Source organism: Urocitellus parryii, chromosome 9 (genome assembly GCF_045843805.1).
Source record: "Urocitellus parryii isolate mUroPar1 chromosome 9, mUroPar1.hap1, whole genome shotgun sequence".
In the NCBI taxonomy this organism is placed as follows: domain Eukaryota; kingdom Metazoa; phylum Chordata; class Mammalia; order Rodentia; family Sciuridae; genus Urocitellus; species Urocitellus parryii.
Genome location: NC_135539.1, coordinates 4,769,448 through 4,796,388, shown reverse-complemented (window position 1 = coordinate 4,796,388; position 26,941 = coordinate 4,769,448).

Genomic DNA, 26,941 nt, shown 5'->3' with positions numbered 1-26,941 from the left:
CCCAGGCAAAGTCCCCGCATGTCCATGTGATTGTTGCCTCAGGTCCAATAGTCCAGGGAGGCAGGCCTGACCTTGGATGCCCCCAGTGGGCACCCCTTCTCCGTCTCCCCCAAACTGCCTACCCGCCTGGGTAGGTGTGACCACCATGGTGGCCTGGGCAGGCTAGAACTCCCGAGTCTCACGGGGGCAGCCAGGGGGCAGCAGCATGGGAAGGAGACCCACGGCAGGGCGAGCAGGCGCCAGGGTCTGCCATGGGCCTTCTTGGGGAGCCATTTCTGAACCTAGACAGGGCTAGGGCCACCACACCCTGTCTTCACAGTGCTGGCCTCTGCCCGTCGCACCTCAAGCTGCGGTGCGATCCTGTCACTGCCCCCGCCCAGGAGGCTCACCTGTTGTACCTCTGTATCCCTAGGGGTTGTCCTGAGCCTGACAATTTGGGAGTACCCAATAAAGATGGTGGGGACGTGCTAGAGGAGGCAGCCTGGAGGAGGCTGGGCAGGGGCACGGCTCTCTGGACTGGAAGATATACCAGGGGAGGGGCCCAGGATTCAGTGGGGGTTCATGAAATTTTATTGAGTGAATTTAAAGCTATCTGCTTGTCTTACTCAGCTTTCTGTCACTGTGACAAAACTACTGGAGAAAGTCAAGTTGAAAGGAAGTTTCAAGTTGGCTGGAGGTTTTGGTCCACAGTAGGTTGGCTCCGTTGCCATTGGGCCTGTGGGGAGGTGGTCCTGTGTGGCACAGCGTGTGGCCAAGGAGAGCTGCTCACTTCGTGGTGACCAGGAAGCGTAGGTGGGAGTCGGTCCCAGATCCCCTTCAAGGCCACGCCTCCAGGGACCTAACTCCTTCCCCGGGGGCCCTAGAATGCCCCAGCTGGGGACCAAGCCTTCCACACACCTCTGGGGGACATTCAAGGTCCACCCCTAGCAGAGGTGGGGGGTCAAGGCCTCCTCCATTCACCGGGAGGGAGTCAAACCTGCAGAGGAGTTGGGACCGGGGTTCAGACCTCGACTCCCTCACTCCTGTTGTGTGACCTCAGGCTGGTCTGTGTCCCTTGGGTCTCTGTGGGTCTGTGAGATGGGACTAACCAGCAGTGGGCACAGAGCACCTGACCTAGGGCGAGCGTGATGGGCACTCAGGAATGGCTGAGCTCCACCATGAGCCGTGGGCCCTTCTCACTGCCCCCAGGGTGGGCAGGAGATGGGGGTGGTGGGAGGAGCAGGCTGCAGAACCCTCTGGGTCAGGGGGTCCCTGGGGGCAGCACTGGAGGTTAGTCCATCCATCCTGTCCTCCTGAGCGGGTGACCAGTGAGCAGGTTCAGACTCTCGGAAGCCCCAGCTCCCCCTGCCCAGCACAAGGCAAGGCCTTTCAAGCTGCCACCTGGTTAAACCTGGGCGATCCAGTGACACCTGGTAACTGTGCCACTGGCAGCAGAGGGTCTGTGATGACAGCGTGCTGGGTTCCTCCCACAGCTTCATGGGTGCAGTGAAGAGCGCTCTGGGAGAAGCTATACAGGGAAAACTGAATGGGAGTTTGCGATTGTTCAGCATAGAGCCAGAGCCCAGATTTCAGCTTCCAAGAACTGGAGCTCGGGGTCCAGGCCAGCCCTACCCCAGGGGAGAGCAGAGCCCAGCCACTGTGCTGCGGGAGGGAGCCTGGCTCTGAGCTGGCCTGTCCCCTCCCTCAGCATAACCCTGTCCTCTGGGGTCGCGCATCGGCCCTCAGGGGCTCCCTGAAGATGCTCTTGTGTGGACTGACTCTGCAAATCACTGAAAGGGTCTGAATTTCTTGTTTGGCTGGCAAACTGGCCGCCTGGGTTTCTCGGGGGCATCGAGGGGGCTGGAACCCTGGGGCAGGGTGAGGGGATGTCTCGGTGCCAGTGAAGCTTCTCGGCATGTTCTCTTGCTCAGTGCTGCTTCCCTGGTGTCCAGCACACGGGCCCTTGAGGCCCGTGTTGGCGGGACCCAGGAGAGAGGTTGGGCTGTGGGGAGGAGCGGCTGGGCCGACGGAGTCCAGATGGTGGCTGGAGGAAGCCGTGTTCACAGCTGCCCCCTGGCCTGGGAGGCTGGGGATTCAGGCAGCGCAAGTCCTGCTTCTCTGTGAGGTGGGCGAAAGGGAGGATTTCACTAAAGGTCAGCACTGGACAGTCAGTGCCTCAGAACTGTGGGGACGTTCAACAAAGAACCGGACCGCCGTGGAGTGGAGCCGGTGGCAGCAGCAGCCCTGGGTCTGCACAGAGGGAGGGGAGTGGAGGCTCGCGGACCCGGAGAGCAGCCTGACTTGGCTGACCCGGAGGCTCAGTGTGCCTTGGTGCTGGACACGGCCCTGTGTTCCCAACTGGCCGTGGGGAGCTGAGCTGGGGCCATCCTGAGGCAGCCACATTGTCGGCTGCTGAAGAACCCGGGAGGTCACAGCAAACAGCTGTGTCCCTGCCCTGCTCCTGCCCTGCCCTGAGGAATGGGAGTGGAAGGATGCCCAGAAGCCTGTGCCCAGGGACTGAGTGGGCACCAGAGGGAGCCCAGGCTGCTCCCCTTAGAGTGAGGCCCCACGACCAGCTGAAGCGGTGGGACCCTGATGGGTTGTCCCCACCCCTGGGCAACCTCCCCTGGAGGCCCCCCCCCAGGCGGACCCCCTAGGGCCCCCTGCAGGCCTGAGAGCTGAGCTCCTCTCCAGAGAGACCCCAGCGAGGCTCCAGGCTGAGCAGAGCCAACCCCCCTGTGGAGCTCCCCTCATAGGGCAGCAGGTGGGGCAGCAAGCATGGACCTGGCCTGTGCCAGGAATCCAGCTGGCAGGACTTCCCACTCTGCCCACGCCTGCTGGGGAGAAGGCAGCAGAGCTGGGTCCACCTGCTTCAGGCTCAGGACGATGCTCCCAGAGCAGCACGAAAAGAGGAAGGGAGCAGGGCCCAGGCTTGATGGTGGAGCTTGCCCAGAATGTGTGAGGCACTGGGTTCCGTCCTCGGCACCGCGTAAGAGTAGGTAAGATAAAAGTTAAAAGAGGGGAAGGGGTTAACAACCCCCAGCACTGCCACCCCCATAGCCAAGAAGAAACGGGAAGAAGCCGGGGTGGGCACAGAGGGGGCCTCCGACTATTTCAGCCACTTCAGTGGAAAGGATTTCTCCATTTGTCATTAGGAATCTCGTGTGTGTGTGTGGCTGTGCTGATATTTGTTTCATTTTCTCAGTTTTAGCATTTTATAAATGGAGGTATTTTTCCTTCCTTGTCTTTTGAGATTTAGGGGTCTTGGTTTGGTTCTGTTTTGTTTTGCTTTCATTTGTATCTTTTTCTTTCTCTCTTCTCCTGCTGGCAGCCAAATTCTATTTTCTCTCTCTCTCCACTTACTTTGTTTCTCCTATTTTTTCCTCCTGCCTTATGACCATCACCTGTACATCTCTTCTGCACTCTCTCCGTTCACCTTTTGAGACTGTGAACTCAGCATAGTCGTCATGATTCCTTTTAGAGAAGAAAAAGGAGAAATCACTACAGACCTCACAGAAATCCAGCAGATCAACAGGGATCATTTTTAAAATGCATACTCCAATAAATTAGAAAACCTGGAAGAAAGGTATGCATTTCCAGACAAGTACGATCACCAAAACAATCAAGAAGACATAGAACATGGAAACAGACCAGTAACTAATAATGAGATAGAAGCAGTAATAAAAAGCCTTCCAACAAAGAAAAGCCCAGGGACAGGTGGATTCTCAGCTAAATTCTACCAACCCTTTAAGAAAAACTAAGGCCACTACTCCTCCAATTACTCCATGAAATGAAAAGAGAGGGAACACTTCCAAATTCATTCTATGAAGTCAGCATCACACCTACCAAAACCAGATAAGGATGCATCAAGGAAAGAAAACTATAGACCCAACTCCCTGATGAACTTAGATGCAAAAATTCTTAATAAAATGTGAGAAAATCATATTCAACAACGTGTTAAGATTGTACACCATGACCAAGTTGGTTTTATTCCAGAGATGCAAAGATAGGAGGTTTAATATTTGTAAATCAGTAAATGTACTTCATCACATTAACAGAATTAAAGACAAAAATCACTTAGTCATCTCCATAGATGCAGAGAAAGCCTTCAACAAAATTTAGCACCCATTCATGATAAAAGCACTGAAGAAAGTGGGGATAGAAGAAACCTATCTTAACATCTTAAAGGCTGCATATAAAAAACCCCAATCCAACATTATAGTAGATGGGGAAAAAACTGAAAGCATTTTGTTTAAAATCTGGAACAAGATAAGGATGTCCACTCTCACCACTCCTATTTAATGTAGTGCTAGAAATGCTAGCTAGAGTAACTAGGCAAGAGAAGGAAATAAGAGATAAAAATAGGAAAAGAAGAAGTCAAATTATCACTGTGTTTAGATATGACCCTACACTTAGAAGATTCAAATACCTCCAGCAAGAGTTGCTAGAGCTAATAAATTTGGCAAAGTAGCAGGTTGTAAAATCAACATACAAAAATAAATAGCTTTCCTGTATGCCACCAATTCATCTGTGGATAAATCAGGGAAATAATTCCATTTACAATAGCCTCAAGAAATACATACCTAGGAATAAATCTACCCAAGGTGGTGAAATACTTCTACAATGAAAACTGTAGAACATTGAAGAAAGGAGCTGAAGGAGACATAAGAAGATGGAAAGATCTTGCATTTTCATGGATAGGCAAAATTAATATTGTTTAAATGGCCATATTACCAAAAGCAGCTTAGGGATTTAATGCAATCCCCAGCAAAATACCAATGACGTTCTTCACAGAACTAGAGAAAACAGTCCTAAGATTCATTTGGAAGAATAGAAAACTCAGAACAGCCAAAGCAATCCTGAGTGAGAAGAGTGGTCCTGGAAGCCTCACAATACCTGGCTTCAGTTACATCACAGAGCTATAGTAACAAAAACTGCATGGTTCTGGCATCAGAACAAACACACAGATAGACCAATGGAACAGAGCACGAGACTCGGGGACAAATCCACTCACCTACAGTCATCTGATCCTTGACAAAGGGGCTCAAACATACACTGGAGAAAAGACAGTCTTTTTTTTACAAATGGTGCTGGGAGAAGTAGTTATCCATATGTAGAAGAATGAAACTAAACCCTTAATGTGCACTCTGCGCAGATGTCAACTCAAAATGGATCACGGACCAATATAATTGGCAAAATCATATTGTCGGATTGTGTGCATGTACGAATGTGTAACAATAAATCTGGTCTAATTCCATAGCTTCTGGAAACAGACCAGAAATTGTGCATCTCCAAGACAGAAACATAGGGTCAGCACTCCAGCACACAGGCAATGACTCTCTCAGTAAGGACCTAAAGCTCAGAAAATAGGGCCAAGAGTTAATAAATGGGATGGCATCAAATTAAAAAGCTTTTACACAGCAAAAGAAACAAGAATGTGAAGAGAGAGGGTTGTGGCTCAGTGGTAGAGGGCTTGCTGAGCATGCATGAGGCACTGGGTTCGATCCCTGGCACCACATAAAAATAAATAAAATAAAGGGATTAAAAATGTGGGGAGAATCTTCAGAAGGGGAGAAAATCTTTGCTTCTACTCTTCTGACAATTAATATCTAGAATATATAGAGTTCAAAAAACTTCAAAAAAAATCATAATAACCCAATTAACAAATGGGCAAATGAATTAAATACACTACTGAAAAGATACAAATCACCAACAAATACATGAAAATATGTTCACCATCATTAGCCATTAGGGAAATGCAAATCAAAACTACACTGAGATTTCAGCTCACACCAGTCAGAATGGCCGTCATCAAGAATACAAATAACAAAATTCTGGAGAGGATGCGGAGAAAAAGGAACCCTTTTACACTTTTGGTGGGACTGTAAATTAGTAACAACCAGTATGGAAATCGGCATGGAGATTCCTCAAAAGACTAGGCTTGGACCCGCCATATGACCTAGATAGTCCCCTCCTCAGCATTTATCCTGAGGACTTAAATAGTCATACCACAGTGACACACACACCTATGTTCACAGCAGCACAATAGCCAAACTGTGGGACTCGCCCAGGTGTCCACCAACCGGTGAAGGGATGAAGAAAGTGTGGTGTCTATGAACACTGGAGACTTATTCAGCCATGAACAAGAATGACATATGATTTGTAGGAAAATGGATAGAACTTGAGACTATTATGTTAAGTGAAATAAGCTGAACTCAGAAGGTTGAGAGTCATATAATTTTATCTCATATGAAGAAGCTAGAGAGGGAAAAGGAAAAGAAAGGGGGGGGGGAGTTCGTGAAAATCAAAGCAAGATCCTTAGAGAAAATGGACCTAGTGGAGGGAGGTGGTGGGCAGTGGTATTGGCCAAGTTAAAATGCCGTATTGTGTGCGCACAGGAATATGTAACAATAGATCCCATATTGCAGAACTGTGAGGATGCACCAGAACAAAAAGTGGGCAGAAAAATGAGTAAGAACTGAAGCAGGAGGAAAGAAATAGGCTTATTTAGATGAGCTCTCCAGCAGGTCCAGTGTGTGGCCTTCACCTTTCAGGGTCAGAGCTTGGCCTGGTCCCTGTCCCTTGCTTTAGCAGACAGGAGGCACAGGAAGCACACCTAAGGTTTGTAAAGTGCGTCCCAGAGTCTTACCGGAGGCACCTCACTGTGCACACAACTGTACGAGTGGGTTTGCTGCTAATTCAAAACCACAGTGAGGAAACGGGCACAGAGAGGGTGAGTGGCTTCCTCAAGGTCATTCAGACAGGCAGAGCTCGCCTTCACGCTCAGAGCAGAGGCCGTCAGAGCCCACCCCGAGGTGTCCTGTCACACAGCCCCAGTGGAAGCTTGCACCAAGCGTCACTTTTTAAATATTCGTTTATACCAGGACACGAGATGGCGTTGTCCTCTGCCCACTCTGTGCCAGTAGCAATCATCCACCCGTCGTCCACTTGTAGGTGTGATCAACAAAAGTGCCTCCAAACGTCACCAAATGTCCCTTGAAGTCAAAACTGCCCCCAGTTGGGAACCAATTCTCCTGATGTCCCTTTAAAATCGCTCCTTCCCTGGGCTGCTTAAGAGAGTGGCTACAGAGATGGGAGCTGGTGTCAAGGCTGACACTTGGGGACATGTGGCTGTGACAGTGGAGCACTGACCCCTGGGCAGTTAGCGGGCGGATGCTGTCAGCCCCTCCCTCCCCCCTCCCTCCCCCTTTTCTCGACTCCTTAACCTCTCAGGCCCCATCTCAGGGGCGACCCTGCTTGTCTCTCTGCTCTGATACACGTGGGTTGACTTTATAATCACACTTTTAGAAGGAAGCACATGCTACTTTACGGAGTTCCCCATACAGTGGCAGCAACCCTAAATAACAAAGTGTCTCTTCTCCCTATTAGGCAGCTCAGAGAGGCTGGGATATTTCCCCATAGACACACAGGACAGAACTGGCATCCAAACCCAGGTCTGTTTGGCTGCAAGGTCTGCAGACCTAACCTCCCTGCTGAGCCCGGCTGCCTCTTCTGGGATGAATCTGCACTTTGTAAAGCACATGACCAGGGCCTGGTGTGGTCAGCAGGCATGTAACTTTGAGTTCTGGTGTGGGTGTGAAGTGAGTCCACCCTGTGGCTGTGCCAGCTTGGGGGTGCCACCTGAGGTTGGCTGCCTCCCCGGGGAAGGGATGAGAGCAGCAGTGGCCTCTGGGAGGATTAGAGGTCTAATGAGCCTGGAGTGTCCGCATGAGCTGGACGGCCATGTGTCTGGTGAAGAGGCCTCTTTTTGAGTGTTGGGGACAGAAACGGACTCACCGGCTTGTGAAAGCAGTCAGGCTGCCCACGGATGGCGGAGGCTCACTAGCAGGCTGTGAGCACAGGTGGATACTCTGCTTCTCTTCCCCCAGCTGATTCAGCTTCAGGGGTCCCTCGTCACAGCTCTTGGCCATTAGAGTTCTGGGATGTCACATCCCATTCACCAGCGGAGCAGACACAAGCCCAAGGCTCAGCCCTTCCGTTTAGCCCAAGTCCTGTCACGTGCCAGTTTCTGAGTGGCTGGGGCAGGGCCGTCCTTTGTTTTGGCCCAGGTCACGTGACTCCATCTCCTGGCCTCCAGGGGAGATGACCCTGTTGGAACCAAACTGTCTGAGAGAGGGGGAGGCATGATCCCCAAGCCAGGGGGGTGGTTGCCTGGGACATGCCCATAGGACACTAATGCCGTCGTCATTGCTTTCATTGGTGGCTGGCTCCTCAGTTCCCCGGGATGACCCTGGTTAGGTGGCATGGGTGTGGGTGTGTGTAAGGGATGGCTCGATTTCCACCTAATCTGTTTCTGTTCATTGGTCCAAAGCTGGATGCCAGTAGCTATTTGGCTCACAGCCTGTTGGCTAGAGTCTCATCACTTGATCTCAGCTCCCTGCAAAGAAGACTAGGAAACGGAGTCCCTAGAATCCTCCCCCAGGGCACCCTGCATGTTCACTCCTTCCACTGGCTTGAAGCAGGTGGGTATGGTGATCTGAGAAGCCACAAGCTGAGAATAGGGACTGGAGGGTGGGAATGAGAAAAAACAGGCTCAGGACCCCAAGTCATTGCTGGAGGAGAGTATCTCCCTGGTCCAGAGCAGTTGTTTTGGATTTTATGTGAGCAAAACATAACTCTCTACCATGTTTGGTCCACTATATGTGCCGGGGCTTGTTTGTTACAGCAGCTAGTATTGTACTGACTGATACAGGGTTATCCTTCCTCCTTCCCTTGGGCCTCGGAGGCAGGGCTGGACTGGGATGGACCTCCAGCCTCTGCCCCAGTGGTGGACTGGGAGGAGAGGGCTGTGGGAGAATGGTCCCCTGCACCATGCACTGGAGGGAGTTTTGAGGGGCCCCTAAATGATGACCCATCTTCCCGGGCCTTTAGCTTTTATTTCCAAAGCCCCAGGTAACAAAGTAGGGTGCTCTGAGAAAGTATTGGCCATCAGTTTAATCATGAAGCACCGAGGCTCCCTGGATGAGCGTGCACAGTGACTTCTACCTTTATGAGCAGTTTTATTACTTGAAATTGCCTGTCAGGAGGTTTAAACAGCCCCTCAGAGCATCTGATTGCACCCTTGTAGTAGATACGTGCTGCTAATGGGTGCTGTACTTCCGAACGCCTATTTGCTGTGTGGATTTAGTCATCCTGAAAGACTGATCTCTGGTTAAGTAATGCATGATTTCAAAGCGTCTCCATAGAGTCTTGGTGCCCAGGGCCGAGCTTCTGGGTCCCGGTTCCCACATGCTTTCTGACAGACGTCTACAGGGGCGGCCCTGGTTGCCAGGGTCTGAAGCCACAGGCTGTTGGTTTTCGAGGGGGAGTGTGGGAGCTGTAGGTCTGGGGCCCCACCCTGGACAGGAGTCGGCAGGCCCAGGGTGTGGGAAGCGCACCTGTGCTTCTGCATCCCAGGGTGTTACTGCCCTCGCATCGGGTTCTGTGCTCAGGCCCTGGGGTTCTGAGAATGTGCAGGACGCCTGCTGTCCCCCTGCTGAAGGAGCCGGAGATCTGGGGTCCTGCATCCTCCTTGATGCATTTTCAGCTTCTCTCTGCTTGATCCCCAGTTCTCTGCCGAGCACCTGAAATTGATTCTCACCTGGTGGCACACAGCAGGGTGATTGCTGGCTCCCTATCGCCTTCTTGATCTCTTGCTGTACCAAGAGCCCCTTCCCCTCCCTCTTCCTTAACTCAGGTCCTGTAGAAGGAGGACTCTTAGGCTCTGCAACTGTGTGCCAAGTGCTCAGCCTTTCTGGGCCTCACTTAGCCCGGCTGTAGTGGGGGACGGCCAGTACTTAGGTGGCTGAGGTGCATGACCTTGCTATGGGGGGAAATGTCTCCCTTCCTGAATTCACACGTTGGAATCTCCAGCTCCTGTACCTCGGGGTGAGAGGAAACGGGGCTGCTCAGATCTGGTTAAGATGACATCAGATGGTACAGGGCGGGGGGCAGGGCTTCTTCCTTACCAAAGGGGGGATTTGGACGGGAACATGGGACGCACCATGTGGAGGCTGGAGGTGAGCTGCCACAAGGCAAGGAGCTTAGCCACGGCTGCAGACCCTGGCAGCTGAGGGGAGGCACCGGCAGACCATCCTCGGAGGGAGACCTGGCCGAAGACGCATCTCTGTGAAGCGCTGCTCTTGCGGCCCTGGGAGGCGGACACCTTCGGAGCCTGGAGCCCGGGAGCTTGGAGAGGCCTGGTTCCCAGCGGCCCCAGCGCTGAGAAGGACACCAGGGCCTGCGTGTGCCACCACCTCCGGGTGGACAGCTTCCCCACCACGCCTGGCACTGTCCCGTGTGTCTCCCATCGTCCTGTGGGGCAGGTCCCCAGAATCCTGTCTAAGGAGGCACAATGGAGGTTCAAGGGCGCAGAGCGACTTGCTCAGGGCCAAGCAGGTTGTAATCAGGGAGGGAGTGGGTGAGCCCAGGTCACTGCTGCTGGCAGGGGCTCCGTTGCCCGGTGGAGCCTCCGGTGCCTGTGAACCTGGGTGTGGTGTAGGCCTGACTTCCTGGGTGGGGGGGTGGCGCCCACCTGTTGGGTGGGGGTTGGAATAGTCTGTGTCGTGGGGCATCCTTTGAGGTGGAGCTTTGCTTTCTACCCCTCTCTGCCGATTCTGTCACTCCCCCACAATCCATCCTGGTGTGACAACCAGAAATCATCTCCAAACATTATGGAGTGTTCTTTAAAGTCAAAACTGTCCCCAGTTGGGATCCCTTGCTCCAGATGTCCGTTTCTAAGTCACAGCCCATGTCACCAGGGAAAGGGTGGTTAGGCCGGGAGGGTGTTTCAGGGTGCTTACAGGGAGCCCTCTGCATCGTGCCTAACAAAGGTACCTGGTCTGACGGTGAAGCTGTTGATGCCGTGGCCCTCTGGGCGGCAGAGGGCAGGGCAGGGAAGGGCTTCCATCTTGCCGGGGACGTGGCTCTTCCATTGGTGGATGCTGGATGATGGTGTGAGGCCTGAAGTCCAGGCGAATGTGCCACGGCCAACAGTTGTCCACATTGTGACAGATCTTTAAAGCCTGGGGGAGGAGAATGGCTGCCCGCAGTGGCCCAGGAGTGGGGCAGGTAGAACTAGTTCATTCCTTTAGCTCACCCTGGTTCCCTCCTGAAGTACCTGCTGGTGGGGGGGGGCGCTGATGAGGGCCCTGGATCGAGAGCTGTGTCTGAACCCCCGGGGGACCTGGGACCCCGTCTTAACCTCTGCAAGCCTCGTAGTCCACTAGGACTTCAGCATCAGGGGACTGCCGTGAGGAGCAGAGGAGCAGCACCCTGACGGGGTCACAGCTCGGCCTGGCAGACCGGGCGCTCACCAGAGAGGTGGCTTCTGTAGACTCTCCTATCCAGGAGTGGAGCCAGGCTACGGGGACAGGAAGCATCAAGGCCACGCTGATCTGAGTTTCTGCATCTCATGGTCACTAACATGGAGACAGAGCCTTCTGTGCTGCGCTGGGGCTGACCTGTGTCTCCCAGGATGTAGCTGCACCCCGGCTCTGACCGCTCTCTGCCAGCAGCACCCTTCCTCTGCTGCGGCACCCAGACCCTCGTGGTTGTGTGGACATTCTCACGGAGCAGAACCTCCCCCAGGTGAGAACTGTTGTTCTGGGTAATTGGCTCTTAGTCCCTTCTGCTCAGTGCAGGGACTCTGGTGTCGGCAGCAGCTGGGAGCCCCAGGAACTGCAAACTCTGAGGGAGCCGCTTCGCTGATCAGAACCTGCCTTTCAGCAGAGGCCCAGCTGAGCCCGATGCCCAGGCCAGCTCCAGGGCAGACAGAGCATGTCGGTCTCTGTGACCCCAGGACAGGCCACAGAGCAGCGCTGATGTTGCTGAATGAATGAGTGAATTGTGTAAAACTGTAGATGCCTCCCTAAGACTCCAACAGCCAGCCTCGCTGCCCACCGTCCTGCCCCGTGTTGCTGGCTCCGACCAGCTAAAACCAGTCCTTTGTCAAGGTGACTTCACCCTACGACTAGCTCATCTTGTGCTTCCAGATTGGGGGCCCTGGGTGGGTGGTGGGTGGCACAGCAGCCACTGTGGGCAGGTGTGGCTCTCAGTTCTCCAAGTCGTCCTCCGCCCCTTTCCTTCTGGAGACCCTACAGATGGCCTGGGGTGGGGACCTCGAGGCAGGGATCTTAAGGCTCTTCACAGTGAGCTGGAGTTGAGCAGGTCGAATTTTCTTCTATTTTTTAAAAAAGTTTGTGTTGCAGCGAGTCTAAGACAAGGCACTGGGGGGAGATCCAGATGTGGCAGCTGCAGAACTTTTCTTGCTCTGTCTCCCAAAGTACCAAACGGATGAGTGAGCAGGCGGGTGGGGTGGGGGAAGGGACTCCAGATGAGGGCGAGGGCGCCGTGGAGGGTTTGGGGTGCTTCTTCTCGTGGGCCAGGGACTGGAGGCTGAACTGTGCTAAAGGCAGTTTATGGAGCCCCTGCTCAGACAGCCTCCTGTTGATAGGGCTTGGGGTGTCTGCTGAGCCCACTCGGTGGGAAGGCGTCTGCTCTCGATGGTGGCAACCAGCAAGGCCCACGGTGTGGAGAGCCCCATCTCCGGGCGGGCGGCTTGGCTGCGGGTATGCTGGGGGCGCTTCCTGTTGGAGCGTTTGCTGTTGCGGGCGGTTGAGCCGGTTTGTTGGGCAGAGAATGCAGGACATTTAGACTCCGAGCAGACTTCAGATGACCGCAGAGGCTTGGCCGAAATCCCTGCTGAGCCCCAGTAGCCGTCACAGCATGGATGAGGCATTATCCACTGCTGATGAAGATTGATTGTAGAATAACTGGATTCTCAAAGACCCTAATTCTGGAAATCAATTAGATTAATCGGCTTTGTAAAACGACCATGCAGAGTGTGTTTCAAGGTGACTGGGGAAGTTCCAGAGCCACTGAGTGCTCAGCTGGCTGAGTGGTGCGGGCGGTGCTGTTGGTGAGTGGTTTGACTTGGTTTGAAGCGTGGCTTTGACAGGGAGCCGAGTCACCTTTCCCCAATGAGGGACGTGGGCAGGAGGGTCTGTCTGAGCTCGTAGATGCAAGCAACAGGCTATGACCCCACGTGATTCAAGAAGAGGAATGGCTGAGACAGGGACAGCGAGGGGCCCACGGTCAGAGGCTGGGTCTCTGGTTCCCTCGCTGAACTGATCCCGGCAGGGCACGGTTGTCGTGCGGGCTGGCCGTGCTGCCCGTGATGAGCTCTCGGTTCTGAGTGAGTGCGGCTGACGGCTGAGCCCAGTCCTGCAGCTGTAAGGCAGGCTGGGGAGGTGGGTGTGGCTGCGCTCTGCTTTCCTGTGGGTGATGAGGCGTGTTGCTTAACAAGTCACACATAGTAGGAAATTTATTAAACACAAGAAGGCTGCAGATGCTTGGTGGCCACAATAAGGCCCCGATTTTCATTAGGGTGGAGTAGACATTTCCTGTATTCCCTCAATTCACCGATTGAACAAATTGTGGGGGCTCACATGCTACTGGGAGAGACACAGAAAGTTAGGTTCTAGAGGACACTGACCCACATGGGAGCCACTAGTTACATGAGGCTACTTAGGTTTAGACAATTAAACTGAATGTCCAGTTCCTTAGTCAGGTAGCCACTTCTCAAGTGCTGAGTAGCCACATGCAGCCAGTCGCTATTATGTTGGGCAGCTCTTCAATGCAGAGTAAAACACCCTTCCTTAATCTCTCCCGCTCACCTAAATGATGTAAATTCTCATGGCTATGACTACGACTGTGCCCCACCCCGGGTAGGATTCCTTTCCAGCTGTGGTCTTGGGAACTGAAGAAATGATCCCTCTGTCTCCAAAATGCCACACTGAGACGTGGGATGAAAATCCCTGGCATCCAGACTCCAAGTAGAAGAAAATGGAAAGTAAAAGGGGCCACCAATCCAAGTGATGGGTACACCCGCACAGAAAGCTTCGGCAAGGCTTGAAGTCCTGGGAGTGACCTGCTGCCCTGCTCTGCCCTTCAGCTGTGCAGCTCTGCCCCCAGGCTCCTGACACTGCTGTCTGGATCCCGCCTCTGCCCCTTCCCTGGCCGCGGAGCAGTCTCTGTCTGTCTCTTGACTAGAACGCACAAGTGCTGAGAGCTGCCTCCACTCTGTGCCTTCTCTTTCCTTCCGGTTTGACCTGGGGATGTCTCTGCTGGGGTCACTTCCTTCAGAACTTTGTGGATCTCTCACGTATGTTACCGGGATTCGAACCATAGACAAGAGGCTCATCCACACCCGTTTCTGAGAGAATCTCTACCTTTGGCTGCCCCTGAGATGGCCGAAGGGGCCATGGGTCTCATCTGTAATCTCTACAGGGACCTTTTTGGTGACTGAATACTCTGAAATTTTGATCTTTCTGATCAAAAGGTTGTGCAGCCACACACCTGGCTTCTTCTCTAGGGGACAATTTCTCCAACAGCTGATGTCTGATTTTAGCATCCTTGGCCGTCTGCGTAGGCCAAGGAGTTCTCAAATCATCAAGCCCTGTTCTGTTTTGTGGACTTTCATTCTGTAATTGATCTCCCTCCTCCCCCTTTTACTCTAGGTAGTGAGAGACAGCCGGGCTGTTCCCCAACACAGCCTGGACACTCCCAAGCTGAATACCTGACCTCTCTCACAAGGTCTGCGTTTCACGACGGCAGGACACATCTGTCCCTGCATTGCAAGGCTCGTGGGTCCTCTGCTCTGCACGGTGCTCCCACCTCTCCCTGAGCACCCACCGCAGCACCCTTAAGGTCCCACACTGCTCCTGTTTTTACTAATGGTCTGCTCACGTGGCCCGAGGTGTCCTCTCAGGCAATTTGGGTTTTTCTGTGATGCCTCTCACTCCTCCTGGGCCCCGAAGCAGTCTCGCCTGTCTCTCTAACGTGCAGACCCTCATCTGCCCAAGGCAGTCAAGGTCTCCTGTCATGCCCCCAGGCTCCCGCTACTCACCGCCGCGTCTAGTCCACAGGATTGTCCATATTGTGTGCACCTACTGCCGCACAACTTCACTTGCAGGTTTCAGGTTTTTGCTCCCGTTCTACTGTGGCCCCGACAAGTCACCTTGTGGTTACATTGGTCGGCCGTCGGGCACGGGTCTCATGGGTCGCCAGGGTGGCAGCACCTCTTTCCCTCCCGGGGGCTGGAGTGGGGTGGTTTCCCTGCTCCTCTGTCTCGCTGGCAGAATCCCGTCCCCTAGGTGGGATCGAGGTACTGGTTTTCCTGCTGGCTACAGTCTGATGAGCTCGGAGGCCGTGCACTCCTTGGCTCATGGCCGCCTTCCCTCTCTTCCCAGCAATGACAGGTCATGTGGTCCTCACGTCACGTCCCCTGGACTTTATTCTGACCCTGTTGGGAACAGTGATCTCTGCTTGGAAGGACTTATGTGATTAGATTGAATTTACTTGGATGATCCCGGATAAACTTGTCTCAAGCTTTTTGTCCTTAATCTGCAAAGTCCGCTTGACCATGTAAGGTGACATGGCCACTGATCCTAGAGATTAAGCTGGGGACATCTTTTGGGAGCATTTTTCTGTCTACAGCGAGAGTCACACAGGGTTTCCCCGTGTTTGCTAGGAGCTGTGACTCATTACCAGGTCAGGGTGAGAGTCACAGACACTGAGGATCCCTCTGGATCTTGGTGACTTCCCTGCCTGGGCTCTGGAGCAGGCATATCCTGACCCCATAGGCACAGAGCTGTCGTTGGCTGGAGCAGGGCATTTGTGGGGACTTCAGTAGCCCAGAGTGGGAGAGGGTGGAGGCCCAGGCCTGGGGCTGAGTCTGAGCTCTTGAGATGGTGTGGATCCAAATGCCAGCCCCTCCACTTGACACGGAGCCCTTCATGCCATAACTGCCTAAAAGGGAGGACATTCAAAATGCACCCAGGGTGACTGTTGGTCGGGCTTACGTAGTCTTCATGGTGCACCCTGTCACACAGAGACTTGGTGGGGGCCTTGGGAGGGGTTGGAGATGTGCTGTGATTTGTAAAATGCTCCTGAGCACAGGCAAGACCTGCCTCCCAGAATTCCCTGTGTCTGGCGTGGGACTCAATCCTCAGGCACCTGTGGTTCCTGGCGCTTGGTTCAGAGACATGCAGGAAGTGGTGGGGGACACTGGGTCCCAAGGAGGCCCCAGGTGCAAAGGAGTCTGGGCTTTGTCCCCAAGGAGGGATGTGGGGAGGTCACTCTGTGTCCCTGTTGTTTGCTTTTAAACCCCATCCTAAGTGATCAGTGGAAACAGTTAACTTGCAAGTAGGATGACATTGTGAGAATTTTCTTCTTTTATCCTCCTGCCCACCAGATTATATTCTTATATTGTACAATAAAAAAGAAACTAAATTCAAACTTTGAATTCTGCTTAGATGTATTTCTTGAGGATTGTGATCTTGGAAACTTGGATGTATAACCAAAAAAAAAAAAAAAATGACAAGGAGTCTTTAAAATGACTTTATTTTGGTCACAGGAGAACTGGGAACTTAACATTGAAGAAGTAAACAAGCATTTTATTGCATGTTTCAAGGAGGGTTTTGGCTTTGACAGGGTAAAATTATTTTTGATTGGAAAAAGCACATTTCAGCATTTAACCAAGATGAAAGTCTTACATTACTTCACAGATTTTTTTCCCCATCCTGATTTCTGCCAGCTGTCTTGGATAGAAGGCATTTCTTTTTCTAAAGCTAAGAGACGGATAAGGATAAAGATGTTAAATAGAAAGAGCGCTGAAAGGCAAGACAAAGGAAGCCAAAACTTTTTTTAAAAAAATCAAAAGGATCTGGGTCTTAGACGCCGCTCTGCACTCCTTAAACACCCGTTTCTACCCTCGAGCACGGAATTCGCTGGACCACTGCTGCCGGCTGCAGGCTGTTCATTACTATACTCTGGAGAAGGGAGATGGAAGGTTCCATGTGTGCAAATTTGGGGTAAAACTCAGCATAAGTTGGTGGAGCAGATTTCACTAACACCAGGGAACTTCTCAGAGGTGACGTGTGTTACGAAATGTCAAGATTCGGCGGAGTAGCGGGGAATCTCGAGCCTGTTGGACCCTGGGATTCTTTTGTCAGCTGAATGGGAGGCCCACCGGTGGTTAGACCCTCGTGCTACAACACCAGCTTGGATAGTGAGACCTTGGGAAACCCATGGTAGTGGAGCCAGGGCTGTTTCTCAAATTGTGGCCCCTGAAGCGTCTGGGTCTAGGTCACCTGCAGGGACTGTGGAGTGTCCGCACATCTAGGTCTCATCTTAGAGCTACTATAGGATCCCTGGGAATAACATTCAGGGCTCTGAGTTTCTAAAAACACCCCAGGTCTCTGCTGCCCAACGTGTGTCCTCTGGACCAGCAGCTCCGGTGTCACCTCCGAGATCCTCAGAATGCAGGGTGTCAGCCCCTTCCCAGAGGGAGTCTGAACCTGCATGGTAAGAAGATCCAGGGGGATGGGTACGTACAGTTAAGGTGGGAAGCACGGGGCCAGAGAATACAGCATCTGATTTTATTTTCTATCTTGCTCTAACCAGGCATTTTATGTAAAACAAAACCAAATACAGAGTTCTATTTTTGTTAAAATCATGATTAAAGGGACAGGCCTGGTGATCTCTCACTTTGTCGGTCACCCCACGGAACATGACGCTGTGCTGATTGGGGCCTCATGTCAGGGTTTGCTGCTCAGAGGTCATCAGTGTATTCACTGACCTTATTATTCCAACTGTCCAAGAGAACAGCCTCCCGAGGGCTGGTCCCATTGCAGACCTGTGGCTGTGACGGTGGCCGTCAGGCTCCGAGTGTGGGATGTTTGTCAGGAGCAATTAGCTCTACGGGGTGTGGTCCCACCCTACTCCCTCTCAGGAACTGCTTATATTCAACGGTGGAGTTTAATAACTCCGCTATTGATTTTGCTGAATGCAGCTACCTTGCATCCCAACCTAGGAAAGCAACAGAAGGGCTGATTTTAAGTGGGCAACACAGACCACCCTCTTATTTATAGATGCATTGATTTTCAGCAAGGACAGTTAAAGCTGTCAGCTTGAAACACTGGTTTCATGAGTTTTTGAGTAAGTAGGCCACAACTGTGTTTTATTTCTTTGTAGATTCTGCACTTTGGTACTTTACCATCCATGTTAATCAATAAAACAGGGGTTCAGTGTCTGCTCAGTGACCCATCCCGGGAACATGTTCCAGCAGCCAAACATTGTTTTAAGAGCCACTCGTAAGAGGAGACGGACCATGCCAGGGGCTTGCCCAGGGATGAGCCTGCTTCCACCAGCCAGAGCAGAGAGCCTCATAGTTCATGGAACCCTGGGCGCTCCACTCAGGAGACCTTGCCTTGGGAGTGGGAAACAGTCAGTCACAGGTCACACATGACCCTGGTCTTATCTGCAAACCTTAAACACAGGACTCCAAAGCATCCTACTATTATGAGTCACTTAACTTCATCCCTGATCAGTGCTTTTAAAAAAAGAAATCTATGACTAGTGAAAATCTCTCTTCCAGCTGAAGCCAGATAAGACTTTCTAGGGTTACATGAAAGCCTAAGGAATCCGGTGGCCACAGCCCTTGTCCGTGGGGGACTCTCAAGAAAGTCCTAAGGCAGAGGAAGCTGATAGAAGGTGTGGGTTTAAGGGAGGGAACAGCAGGAACCTTGCAGCACAGAGGATGGTCGGGTCTTCTCTGGCTGCTTAGGTCACCATACGTCACCTGGCTGTTTATGCACAGCAACAAGGTCGTACAGTGGCTGTGAGGTAGGTCGATGCACATGACCACGTTGTCACCAGAGCCAGCAAGAAAAACAGATGGAGCAGTGCAAGGTGCTGGGGGCCTGGGTAGGGTGTTGCTTGAAGGAGACTGTGATAAAGAAGGACACGGAAAAACCCACATCACCTCTACAATGAGGAAAGCCAGAGCTATAGCTAATATGCCAACAAAGAGAAAATGGAGTCATTGAAAATAGTCCAATAGGGGGGAAAAGGCAGAAAAGGAAGGAAAACACCCAAAATGTGGGAAGTAAATGTCAAAACGCAAGCTTCAGAGTCAGCTGTGTGGGTCCTCGCTGCAAACTCAGATGACCAACCTCCCCCCCCCCCCCACGAGTGGAAAAGCAATACTGAGCTGAATGCTTAAGAGACACATTTTGAATATGAAGAAATGGAGAGATCACAGAAGTAAAATAAGAAAACACACCATCCTCACAGTAAGTGGATGAACCTGAGGGCCATAGTGACATCAAACAATGGATCTCAAACGTCGGTTTTTGCTGGGCACAGAAGGGGCTGTTTGATGATGAGAAGGGGTGGTCATCGGGAGGACTCAGGAGCCCACACGTTTGTACGCCAGGTGACAGAGAACAGAGCACCTGAGGCACAGCTGATCCCCATGCAGGGACAGGTAGGTCACACCTGCAAGGGCCGTAAGCAGAACCAGTCAGATCCAGAATTGCAGTGGACATATCAATACTCTCCTGACAGCATCCGACAGGAAACGTGGACACTAAGTCAGTGGTGGACAAAGGCCCAAACGGCACAGCCAACCAGTTTGACCCGACTGACACTTACAGAGCATCCCCCCAACAGTGACAGACACATGATCTTTTCAAGAGCATTTAGAACATTTGCCCAAATAAATGACATTCTGGGCCATAAAACAGTCTCAAAGACCCCAGAAGGATGCAGGCCGGGCACGGTGTGTTCTGGGGGCACGACAGCATTAAATCAGGAATCGATGTCACAGGAAAACCGATGACTCTGGAAACCCCCAGGTGTTTGGAGACTGAGCAATGTATTCTAATAAGCCCTGGGTGGGAGAAACGCAAAGGGGCGATAAAAATCACTTTGAATTGAATGAAAACAAAACAACAAAATGCCAAAATATTGTGGGATGCTATAAAAAGATGAATTTATAGCACTAATTAGACAAGAGGAAAGTTCTCCAGGTTAGGAAACTAGGAGCAAAGAAGAGCAAATAGAATCCACAGTAAGCAGAAAGACAACATAAAGATCAGAGCGAAATGCAATAAAATGAAAAATAGGAAAACAGAAAATCAGTGAAACCAACAGCTGATTCTGTAAGAAGATCAGTACCTTGAGAGACATCCAGCCAGAGTGATTAGGACAAATAAATAAATAAAACCCAACACTGAGAGTGTATCTATGTATGAGAATTTATAACTTCAGACATAGCTATAGCTTAAAGATACTAAGGGGATATTCGGAACAATTTTACACCTATAAACTTGAAAAACTAAATAGATAAATTCCTCGAAAGATACAAAATTCCCAAATTCACTAAATATCTAGGTGATTTGACTAACCCTGTATCTATTTTTGAAGTTTGAATTTGTAGTTTAAGAATCTTCCCCCAGAGGAAAATCCAGACCCATAGGGCTTATTGTTAAATTTTAATAAGATTTAAGAAAAATGAAATTAATTGTATGAAATTATTCTAGAAAATTAGGATGTTGATGATCTGAATTGAAGGCTTGATTCCCAAGGTTCAGAGATGTGCTTTTGGGAAGTGATTAGATCATGAGGGCTCTTACATCATCATCGGATTGATTCATTGATGGATTAATAGCTGAATGGACTACTGGGGGGGTAGAAATGACAGAAGGTGCGACTTTGTTGAAGGGGATGGGTCCTTGGGAGCATGCTTTTGGGGACTATATCCTGTCCCTGGCTTCTGGCCCCCTCTCTGCTTCCTGGCCACCATGAGGTGAGCAGCTCTGTTCTGTATCACCATAAGTTCACTTCGATGAAGCCAAGCAACTAAGTACTAAAACGTATGAAACCAGGAGTCAAAATACATCTTTCCTCCTTTAAGTTGGTTTTCTCAGGTATTTTGTCACAAGCATGAAAAGCTAACACAGTTACTTAATTTATTTTATGAGGCCAACATTACCCTGATACCAAAATCCAACAAAGAAATCACAAGAGAATAAAACTACAGACCACCTACAGACCAGCATTCCTCATGAATATTGAGGCAGATATGCTAAACAAAAACGTAGCAAACCAAATCCACAATACATAAAAGGGATCATATATCATGGCCCAAGGTGGTTTATATGGGGCTGGTTTGACATTCAAGCATCAGTCCATGTAATTCATAATTTCCAGAAATGAAAAGTGGGCTGCGGCTGGGGCTCAGTGGTAGAGCGCTTGCCTAGCATGTGGGAGGCACTGGGTTCCATCCTCAGCACCACATAAAACGTCTTATCAACAACTTAAAAAAAAAGTGAGAAACTTATGAATATCTCACTGGATACAGAAAAAAATATTTTTTGGAACCTAACACATGTACCTGATTCAAAACAATTCCTAACCAAGAAGGAATAGAAGGGAATATCCTCACCTGATACAAGGCATCTATGAAAAGCCTCCGCTGCGAACTTACATTAGAGGCTGAATGCCTTCCCTAAGATGAGCAGCGAGACCCAGGTGCTTGCTCCTGAGCCTCCTACTCCACACTGTGCTGGGATAAAACTCACTTTTACATGCAAGAGAAACCTGGAGCCCAGGGTGGAGAGGAAGAAATCAACCTGTCCTTATTTGCAGATGACAAGATGATCTATGTGAAAATCCAGCGAGGTCTAAAAAAACAATTTGGAGCTAATGAGTTTTGCAAGGTTGCAGGACAACAAGATCATTACGCAAAAGCAGTTATTTTTCTATATGCCAGCAGCAAACAACCAGAGATTGAAGGTACAGAATAAATACCACCCACAATAACATCAAAGAAGGTGGAACTACCTGGGGATAAATCTGACTGCAAGATCTTCACACTGAAAACCATACGATGCTGAAGAGAGAAATTAATGAAGAATTAAATAAATGCAGAGATGCTTACGGTGAGAAAAGGTCGAATATTGTTGTGCTGTTTCTTCTAAATTGACCTACAAATTCTGTGCAATCCAACTTTCATGTCACAAGGGCTATTTTTGGGGAGGGGGCATAGAAATTAATATGCGGATTCTCAAATTTAAACAGACATTGTAAATAGCCTAGCCAAAGGCAGCTTTGAAAAGGGAACCAAGTTGGAGGGCTGACGTTATCTGACTTGGAGATTTATTATAAAGCTGTAGTAATCTCGGCAGTGCCGTATTGACATCAAGATAGATGTTTAGATCAATGGAACCGTAAAGAGAGTCCATGGAAAGAGTCTTTTTAGAAGATGATGCTGGGGTAATTGGATATCTGGATCCAAACAAATGAACGCCAGCCTACGTCTTGCAGCATATACAAAAAAATAACTGAAAACGTGTCCTAAGTAAACCTAAATCCGTAAACCATGTAGGAAAGGCCATAGGAGAAAATCTAGGTGACAAAGACCTCTTGGATTTGTCACCAAAAGCAAGAGTGACTTAGAACTGATGAATAGAACTCTATAGAAATCAAATACTCTGCTCTTTGTATAACATGGTTAAGAGAATGACAAGCCACAGCCTGGGAGAAACTGCTTAGAAATTATGTATTTGATAAAGGACTCAAACGTATGAGGAATTCTCAAAACGAATACAAAAAGGCCCAATGAAACAATGATGAAATATTTGAACATGCGCTAACTGAATTACGTGGAGAATAATCCCATGAATAGATGCTCAGCATCCTAGTCACTAGAAAAATGCAGATTAAAACCACAACGCAGGCCCACTGTGTGTCCACCTGCGTCACTAGCCCTGACAAGACTGACCACAGCGTGCGTCGGTGAGGATCTGGGGGCCTGGAACTCACACGGGGCTGGGAGGAGAGTTAAGTGGTGTGACCACTTTGGAAAGCAGGTGGGCGGTTTCTTACCTGGAGAAACGTCTACCCCCCCCACCCCCACGGGGCCCAGACATTTCCCTTGTAGGGTATTTCCTGGCCAGAAAGGAGATGGAATGCCTGAACGCACATGCACGAATGCTCATGGTGGTTTTATTTGTAGTCGTCAAAAACTGGGAACAACCCAAATGTCCACTGTCAGACAGATGGTGGAAACAGTTTGGGTCATGCACCAACAATAAAATACCCTTCAGCAGGGAGAGGCGTGAACTCTTCCTAAGGCAGCAACGTGGGTGAATCTCCAAGGCTTTCTGCTGACTTGAAGACTCCAGATAGAAAAGACTATGTATCTAATGTTCCTGTTTAAATGAATTCTTAAAAAACCCCAAATAATCAGATCACTGTTGTTTGGGGATGGGGTGGAGGCTGGGGGCCTGAGGGGGAGATTTCAAAGGGACGTGAGGAACTTTTTGGGGATGAAGGGTGTTTACACCATCCCAAGTGAGATGATGGTTTTCGGATGCGTGCAAAGGTCCTATTTCCTCAAGCTGTGCACTTGGCCACTGAATCCAGCCTCCCGGTGAACACGCCGGAGCTCTCCTGGAGCAGGTGAAGACAGGCTGGGGCCAAGGACAGGGGAAGGGCCGCCTGGCATTTCTGCCAAAGGAGGAGTCCTCTCCATTGTACATCTGCTCTTTGCTGTTTCCAAAAATTGTCTTTCGTGAATAGCAAGGGGGGGGGGAGGTGATTGCATTTAGCCCACGCTGGCCACAGGGCAGTGGAACGTGGATCCCGTCCCCAGGGGGACACCAGCATTGAAAGATTGTGTGTGTGTGTTCCTGGCATCCCACGTGGTGGTTGTCTGGGAGGTGGCTGTGAGACAGTGGTAGCTCTGTCCAGGAGGAATGGAGAGGCCCTCTTCTCATCATGGCAGTCTCTGAGCGTGACCCTTCTGGGGTGAGCATCCTCATCTGGAAACGGTCTTCTCACCCACGCAGGACCCCCATAACTGTGATCCTATGGGTGAGAATGATCCGAAGGAATTTTACCCTAGCAGAGTCGTCCCCACAGGTGATGATGCTTAGGTATACTTTTCTAGGAGGTGACTTAGCCAGCAGGACACACAAGTAGCTATGACAGAGGGGAAGGAGAGCAGGGCTTTAAGGTGACATGCTTATTCCTAAAAATCACCCTGTTGTTCAGAATCACAGAGTAAGACCAGATGTGAAAATGGAGACAGGGTTGGACACAGCATTCAAAAACATCAGCAGCGAAGCATTAGAAAGAGGCAGACACCTCTTTCTAATGCTTTTAATCTAGGCACAGTGTCCTAGATAATTGAGATAATTGAGGGTGAAGAAACACATATTTACTCTAATGAACACCACTTTGCCTTGAAAAGTCCTGAAGTTTGGTGGCGTGGAGGTGGGCATGGAGGGGGTGTGCTTTGTGAGTTGCTGTGCATGGGGAGGCAGGGCTGTCTGCAGTGAGCTGTGGGTGGGTATGGACTGAGCACTTCTGCAAGTGCCTGCAGAGAAACACTGGCCTCCTTTTCCTATTCCCAAGCGTCTCGGCTCAGCTGTGTTCACCTAGTGTTTCTCACAGGTGAAATCATGCATAAGAAATGTTATCTTTCTAAATGTGGTGAAATTGTTCCCTAATGTATCAGCGGCATTGGAACAAATTCACGTTTCCAAAACAAGATGCTGCAGAACTGACCCTGCAGCATGCAGACGCCTTGGCCGGGGGGAGGGGGGGGGTTGGTGGAAGACAGGTTGGGAGGGCTGTGCTGGGAGATCCTGAGGATGCCACATCCTGGCACTTACCCTTTGTTTTGCTGCTGCCGATTAACTCGCAGCCTTCAAGCCCACGTTGCCCAGTCTTTCCTGTTGGCGTTGTTGCATGGAAAGGACTGGAAGGGCGTTTTATCCTGTGGCTGCCAGGAGTTGCTCCGGGCTCTACTTACTACCCTGTTGGCTCCATAAGCCACGGAAGAGGGCAGAGGCTACCCAGAAGAGCAGGTGGGCAGGTCAGCTGCCCCTTGACCCAGAACCAGAAATTTGTATAGAAAACAGATTTCCAAGCATCATTATATCAAACTTATAACATTAAAAAAAAATTGAAAGCAGTGACACAATGTTGCCATTTTAACCAACAGATTTGTATCAGTTTGTTGAGCACCTACTAGGCATCAGGTACCCTTTTCGGATAGGTGAGCAAATAAAACAGGCCAATATCCCCGCCCTATGGAGTCCATATGGGAGAGTCAAACAAATGATGTGTCATTTTTCCCACTGAGGACACAGGGATGAACACATCAGCAATAGCAGTAAAAACTCAGGCTTTTGTTTCAGAAAAGGATGAGGTCATCCTTTTTGAGGGCATCTTTGCACCAAGAACACAGGGCTGACATGATCTCAGAGTACAGGGTTGGCCTTTTAAGAAAGTAGCACTTCCACTTATCGATTCTTGGAAACCTCAGCCGCAGAGCGAGGGAGGTTGAGCTGGGGGAAGGGGACGGTGTCCTCTTTCTGTCCTTGTTGCAGAGTTTCATTGCAGAGTTAAAGCTCCGGGAGCCATGTGGAGCCACCTCTGGGTTGAATGTGCTCGTAGAATACCACCCTCTGCTCCTTCCTTGCCGGGACCTTTCTCTTCCACCTTGGCTCAGTTTCCCTTCTGGCCTCCTGAGGGTAGAGGGTGATTTCCTTCTGGTTTGATGAGGACTTTGTTTCCCCTCTGCCCAGGCTGAAGACAACGTGGGCTGTTGAGGCTGCAGTTTCCTGGTGAATCACAGCCCTTAGCCTCTGTTGAGGCCGTGGCCGCCCTGGGTGGGTTGGGGCCTGTGCAGGACCCCAGAGCTGCTGGGTTGTTGGACAGGGACGAGGCTCGTGGGGCTGGTATAGTGAGAGTGGTTCACACAGGCCCCTCTCGCTACCCTCAAAGTGTGGTGTTGCAGCCGGGGAGAGTGCTGGCCGCGGCGGGATATTTCAAAACAGGTCAGGAATACCGCCCAAGGCTGCCCTGTGGGGCCGACTCTCCCGCAGCGGGGTTTCATGCAGCAGTTGAGTATGTGTGTTTGGGGCCCCGTGGGTCTGGGTTCTAATCTCGCCTCTTGTTCTCAGTAACTGTGGGTGAATTTTTAAATTTTTCTAAGCGTTGGCTTCCTCATATAGGGATATGAATAATAACTGAGAGGACCCCATAGTGTTCGGGTGAAATTGAAATGAGATAATGTAGTAATCAGCCTGTTTCGGGACTTGATGCACGCTGGCCTAGCCACAAGTTTGGGGCAGCTCCTCTGAGATAGGCTAACCTGGTGGCCCCAATACCTGGGTGATTCTGTCTCTCTGCACTCAGAGTAGCTGGTTATTGGGCGATTAATCGTATGGGTTTGCACATGGAGTGTACCTGCCTAATTTTCCCTGAGTTTGTAAGTTCTTCTTATTGAGCATTGAGCCAGGCAGTTTTCAAACATTACTGTGGGGCTGGGGCTGGGGCTCGGTGGCAGAGCGCTTGCCTAGCATGTGTGAGGCACTGGGTTTAATCCTTAGCACCACATAAAGGTGAACAGATAAAAATAAAGGCATTCTGTCCATCTACAACTACAAAAATTTTTTAAAAACCCAAAGAACATTTCTGTGCTTCTTCCTCACATCAGCCCTAAGAGGTGGGGTATTACTTGAGTTTTCAGGTGAGGAAACTGCAGATCAGGGAAGTTTAGTAAGCTTCCCCGAGCTACACAGCTAGTCAAGGCAGAGCAGTGGATAGACAGCTGCCTCCTCCCTCTGCCCTAAGTTATTTCACAAACTTGGAAAGCAGAGGTCAGATGTGCTGTACTGTTTATGATTGCAGGAGGGTCAGCAATTCAAATAGAACTGGAAGTTGATGCAGGTATAGAAGACCTAACCTGCCAGCCCTCCCTCCAAAGGGCTTCTGAGCAGGCAAATTCCATGTCCCAGTGGTGTATCAGGACTCTGCTTTGTAATGGGCTGCTAATGACATTGTAGCTGCTAAACAAACATACCCCAGGCCTTGTAGTAGTGAGTCCTTGTCTATAGGAATAAAAGTTTGGTGTTTTCCTGTCTTGATGTACACCTCCAGGCCCTCCCACCCAGGGGCTAGGGTTTAAAAGGCAATGTGTGTGTGCCAGGTTTCAGGATATTTAAGAACTGGGCATTAAGTTAAAACAATCAAATAAGCGGTTCTGTCTTGCCATCACAGTGTGTAACCTCACACCACAAAATTGAAAAAGATGTGCATA